The 6168-nt window shown below is 37.0% G+C and overlaps 1 pseudogene; it reads left to right on the top strand.

The window, feature by feature from the left end:
• The first annotated feature begins 3009 nt into the window (after positions 1-3009).
• LOC113925173 lies at positions 3010-4069 on the top strand (annotated as a pseudogene).
• Positions 4070-6168: the final 2099 nt, after the last annotated feature.

The raw sequence follows: 6168 nt of genomic DNA, 5'->3' as shown, positions 1-6168 counted from the left end.
TAGACAATTTATAGGTTGGCAAAGTCTAGTGCTAACTAAGATTTGAGAGATGCCAAATCTCACTCCCTAACAGGACAAATGCTAAACAAAACAGCGAGGTAATACTTTATCACTATCATCATCATAAAATTGGAAAGTTAGATAATGCCAAAAATTATTAAGGATGTGGGATGGAAACCATAACGTCATATTGGCAGAAGTATGATTATTGGATGGCCCTGAGAAAAACAAACTGGCAAACTTCAGGAAAAAAGACCATGCAAAAAACTTCTGGTCTACCAATTCCACAGCTGGGTTATACTTTAAAATAATTGTTCTACAGATACAAAAGGTAATATGTTTGAAGATGTTCCTATCAGTATTGTTTATAATGGCAGAACAGTAGAGGCAACAGATAGAAGCAGTGACTCTTATGGCAATATAGAAAGACCTTAAGAATTTGAATGAAAATGGAACAGGTCTTGTGATATAATATACACCAAAGAAGCTGAGTAAATACTCAGCTTATACATAAGCTGAGTAAATACATCAGCTTATACATAAACACACATACACACACACACAAAAAAAAAATTAAAAAACCTGTGTATTTTTCAAGGAGGTATATATATCCAGAACATATTCAACTCATTAGACTAAGTGCCATTGAATGGTAGGAATGTAACTGGGATATAAATTCATTAAGACATATCAAGGACCTTAAAAGAGTTCATTTCCTCCTATGAACCCTACTTCTAGGAATCTCTCTTAAGAAAACAATAAATAATGCACAAAAAGATGAAAGGCAGTCTTGTTTATAAGAGTGAAGATTGGAGACATCTAAATGTCTGATATCAGGGAAATCATTTAATAAACTGAAATACAACCATCCTATTAAATAGTGTTCAACCACTATAATCATATTTTCAGAGAATATTTAATGGCATGGGAGAGTACATTATTTGAAAAAAAAAAACAAACCTGATATAAAATAAAGATTTTTTGTGTTCAGAAGAAGTGAAAAAGTAAGTATTTCATTTTAGGTGTTGCATCATGAGAGATTTGAATTTTCCAAATTGTCTACAATGAGCTTTTATTCCTCTTATTACCAGAATTATATGTGTGTATAGATTTAGATATAGTTATAGATAGAACTTTCCCAGGTTGCATACTTTTTCACATAAGATTCATTGCATCTCTTATTTAAAGTGCTGTAACTAAGTGATCCATCAGCTGAACCATCAACTGAACTCATTCACTATCACTAGCTGCAGTGAATATTTATAGATCGGAAATGGTATTTAATTGACTTGAGAAGGATATATTCAGCCATCTGAGTTTTATAGTACATCTCTGAAATGTGGAAAAGCTCACAGGCTTATATAGAGAAGCCAATCTTGCCTATCAAACACTTAGCTGGAGATCCCACACAATGATCCCCTAATTATGGCCTAAATCATTTCAATAAGCCTTTCTTTGCCTATAGCTGGACCAAGATGCTTCCTAGGCAGGTAAGAGACTGGACAAGAAGGGGTTTATTATAAGACTCTTATTTTCATCCTTCCCAATACTTTATTAGAGAAAAGAATGCACACTTGGTTAGTTTAAAGGAAAAAGACACTTTATTAAGAAAGAGTTAAAATAGTATATCTAATCTCAGGCAGGATCCACTACATTCTCTACCTTGGATTTCCTAGATGATACATACTTAGAGACCTTTTGTAAATTAGTTCTTATTGTTGTTTTTAGTTGAAAAACAATAACACACAATGATGATTGCATTTACGCTCAAGGTAATGTGGCAACTTCGATTCTGACCTCTTCATTAGCTGCAAACACATGGCAAAGTCAGAAAATATATATATATATATGTAAAAGAAAAAACCATAGTGGCATGATGAAGAAGAACCAGGGATAGGAAGGGAACAAAGCAATTACTCACAATTGTCCAGGAGGGTAGTTTCTGGCTCTCTGATAAGAACATTGGATTCAATTGCACACATATCACATCACATCACATCACATTTCATGACAAGGGTTCAAGTGCAAACTGGTGTTATTATGTGGACTTATATTCTCCCAACAACCAATGAATGCCTTGACATTGAACCATACACATAAGATTGTTTGGTTGCATGCTTTTAATTTATGGCAGGAATAATGTGATCCATATTTTTTTCTTTACATCTCTTAATATTCTTTACTTAGTAATTCACTACAAGTTACTAATTGAAGTTCAAATATTTCTTCAAATGAAACTTATAATGGAAGAACCTGAAAGACTAGAAAATTCTTCTTGATGCTACTTAAAACTGAGTGGTCCCAGAAAATCTATAGTGAAAAGAAAATGTAGAGTTAAATAGTTCTCTCATAAAATTAATTTGTAACTGAATTTGCTAAATTAACACAAATGATTTTTTCAAATTATCAATCTAATTGTCCAAATTACTTATTCTACATAGTTTCCCCACCAATATTTTTATATTGATTCTAGAAAGACAACTATTCAATATAAAACCAAATATGCTAAGTCCAGATACAATCTAAAGGGATATTTCAGCCATAGTTGAAGTTTATAATTTTATTAACATACAGTTGGCATGTGGGTAAACTGAATTTCTTCATCCATCCCAACTGTTTATTAAACAAGTGTTTGAGTGCCTACTCCACTAAGAAGTATGCTAGGATAGCTTGAGAGAGAATGAGAATATGCCTATGACACTGTGAAACAGTTTGCTGAATTGGGGATAAGAGAGGTGGGCTACTACAGAACCACTCATGGTCTCTTAGGGATCCCACAAGAAAGGAAGAGCATTACTTCACCCATCGGCTGGATAATTACTAAGCTTAAGAATTTTCAGGCCAGGCCGCCACTGCTGCCGGGCTTGGTTTGTGAGGAAGGGCCTAGGCCCGGGCCTGCTGTGGTGGGCTCGCCCAGTGCCTGAGCTGTCTTCCTACCATCCCCTCAGCTCTAGCTTCACCCACTTCCCGACCCAAACGGGCTGCGCATGGGGAAGACCTGCAGGAGCCATGGAGGACAAGGTGATCCGCATTGCCCAGAAGATGAACAAGATGGTGCAGAAGAAGAATGCACTTGTATCTCTGACTCCAGTCTCACCAAAGAGATCTGAGTAAAAAAGGAGAGTGTGGTGAAATTAATGCAAATCTATCTATTGCTTCTACTTGGAAAACAACTTATGCCACATTGCTGATGTGTTAGAAGAATCAACTTTATATGTGACAGCATTATGCTGGAGCATTGGATTTACTGAAGGAGCTTAAGAATATTCCCATGACCCTGGAATTATTACAGTCCACAAGAATTGGAATGTCAGTAAATTCTATTCGGAAGCAAAGTACAGATGAAGACGTTACATCTTTAGCAAAGTCTCTCATCAAATCCTGGAAAAAGTTATTAGTTGGACCATCAACAGATAAAGACCCTGAAGAAAGGAAAAAGGTACTGCAATTACATCACAGAATAGCCCTGAAGCAAGAGAAGAAAGTAGTTCCAGTGGCAACGTAAGCAGCAGAAAGGATGAGACAAATGCTCAAGATACTTAGGTTTCATCTTCTCCTTGGGCACCAAGCACTTCTGATTCTGTACGGTTAAAAGTGTAGGGAGATGCTTGCCACAGCTCTCTGAACGGGAGATGACTACGTCACTATTGGAGCTGATGAGAAAGAATTAGGATCTCAGATTGAGAAAGCTATATATCAAGAAATAAGGAATACAGACATGAAATACAGAAATAGAGTACGAAGTAGAATATCAAATCTTAAAGATGCTAAGAATCCAAATTTAAGGAAAAATGTACTGTGTGGAAATATTCCTCCTGACTTATGCGCTAGAATGACAGCAGAGGAAATGGCTAGTGATGAACTCAAAGAGATGCGGAAAAACTTGACCAAAGAAGCCATCAGAGAGCATCAGATGGCCAAGACAGGTGGAACCCAGACTGACTTATTCACATGTGGCAAATGTAAAAAGAAGAATTGTACTTACACACAGGTACAAACTTGGTATTTTGATGAACTGATGACATTTGTTGTCTGCAATGAATGTAGAAATAGATGGAAATTCTGTTGAGTTGGAAGAAATGGCAAAGTATCTGGACCATTAAAAAATGGATTTTGTAATTAGCTTTAAAACTAGGCCAAGCAGCTAGTTTTCTTGCAAATCAGATTTTTAAAGTGACATACATCCCTTGGGTTAGTCTTGGTTTTTGACATAGCATTCCTTCCTTGAATGCCTTCTGTAGTTTCAGATCAGTAGGGAGACAACATAATAATTGTATGGTATCTGTTTCAAAACATTTTTTTCATTTTTATAGTAAGTTGATATTAAACTTTTATCAGTTAAAATTTTGGCAATTTACTTTTACCTTTTTTTCTTTTAAAAGGAAATGTACCTTAACTTTTTTACAGTCCAAACATACACAGTAGAAATACTATTCTTCTCAGTTAATATGTAAATGGAAATTACATTTTCCCCCCATATTGGCATGTACCTGCAAATAGTAAAGGAGGAGAAGAGGTAATATAAGTTTATCACATGTGGTGTGTATTCAGATAATACTTGACCAACTTATCTAAATTGTACGTAATATTTGAACTAGCCTATGAGATTGATCTTAATTATTATGTTCACAAGTCTGGGATAATTAGATATTATTTTGCATTTGTAACTAATCATGATAATCATTTCTTGTAACTTCTTGTACATGTTTATGACTTGTTCTTAATGGATTTTACTTTTGGAAACATGAAAAAAAAAAAAAAAGAATTTTCAGGCCAGGCCCCAGTTGAAATGTATGGTGAGGGAATTTCTGGAAAAGCTTTCTGAGGGTAGTCCTTTTAACATAAGGACAGGGCTCCTGGGTGGCTCAGTCAGTTAAGCATCTGCCTTCGGCTCAGGTCATGATCCCAGGGTCCTGGGATAGAGTCCCACATCAGACTCCCTGCTCAGCGGGGAGTCTGCTTCTCCTTCTCCCTGTGCCCCTCCCCCCACTCATGCTTTCTCTCTCAAATAAATAAATAAAATCTGAAAAAAAAAAACATAAAGACCAGTGACTGCTCTTTATCTGGTGATTTCAGAAGGTGGGAAGCTTACTGGAGGAGCCCCCAGGAGTACTATGTGTAAGAATATTGATAATATTTCTGAATCTAATATCTTCTGATTCTATGAAATACCCTGTTGAGCAATCTTTTGCTCCCATTGCAGCAATTGAATCAGAGAAGATAATTACCAAAAAATGAAATTTTTGAAGATATTGGAGGACCATGGGAATAATGAACTTTGGAAGAACTGGGTGGATGACAACACGAAACTTAACGAGGATGTTATAAACCTGTAGATGGGAAGATCAATGGAACCTATAACAAGTGTGAAGATATTCCATGGATCAGAGTCTAAGGCAAATGGAAAAGTCATCAGATGACCAGAGGTGTTTTCCCTAGAAAATGATGACTAGCGCAGTTGCCTGAGTGATCTTGCAGATCATAGCTGACTGACTGAACACATTGCCAAGGCTTTTTGCCTTGCTCTCTGTCCCCACCTGAAGCTTCTGAAGGAATATGAAATAATTAAACTAGGACTACATGTGACATTTGACTCAGATCCGGTTAGCTATCAAGCAGGGAGCAATAGCCGACCTTCCTTCACAATACATGAACATTCTGGACAGTGCCTTGGTGTCAGTGATCCATGGAAGGACCTGGCAGCTCAGTGAGGGCCCCATCACCATGGAACTCATCTTTATATTCTGGGAGACGTCACATAGATAGAGATGACCGTATTGTCTTTCTGTCCAGACCTGTTGCAACAGCAGTTCCACACAAATCATTTGCACTTTAGAACTAGAATGTTAGACTTTTGTTAACACTATTAATGGGAGGTGGGATGGGAGCAGGGGTTCGGGGGACAGGGATGGGAAAGGGTGGTCGGGGGGACAGATTCTAAGTCTTCTATAGATTCTAAGTCTTTTATGCTTTGTCCACAAAGATCTGGGTAGCGTTGGTTACGACACAACACTTATGCTACGCTTGCCACCGTTAATCCCCTTCCATTACTGTTTAGACAAAAATTCTGCTCCTCTGTTTTAAGACTTACTTATGGTCTTGTGCTTGGAAATGTTCAAATGGGTATAACCACCACAAGGATGGGGTTGGGAGGGCAGAGGGGAAATC

This window comes from Zalophus californianus, chromosome 2 (assembly GCF_009762305.2).
Source record: "Zalophus californianus isolate mZalCal1 chromosome 2, mZalCal1.pri.v2, whole genome shotgun sequence".
NCBI classification, from domain to species: domain Eukaryota; kingdom Metazoa; phylum Chordata; class Mammalia; order Carnivora; family Otariidae; genus Zalophus; species Zalophus californianus.
Note: the sequence above shows the minus strand (reverse complement) of the source record. Positions and strands in the feature narration are given on the sequence as shown.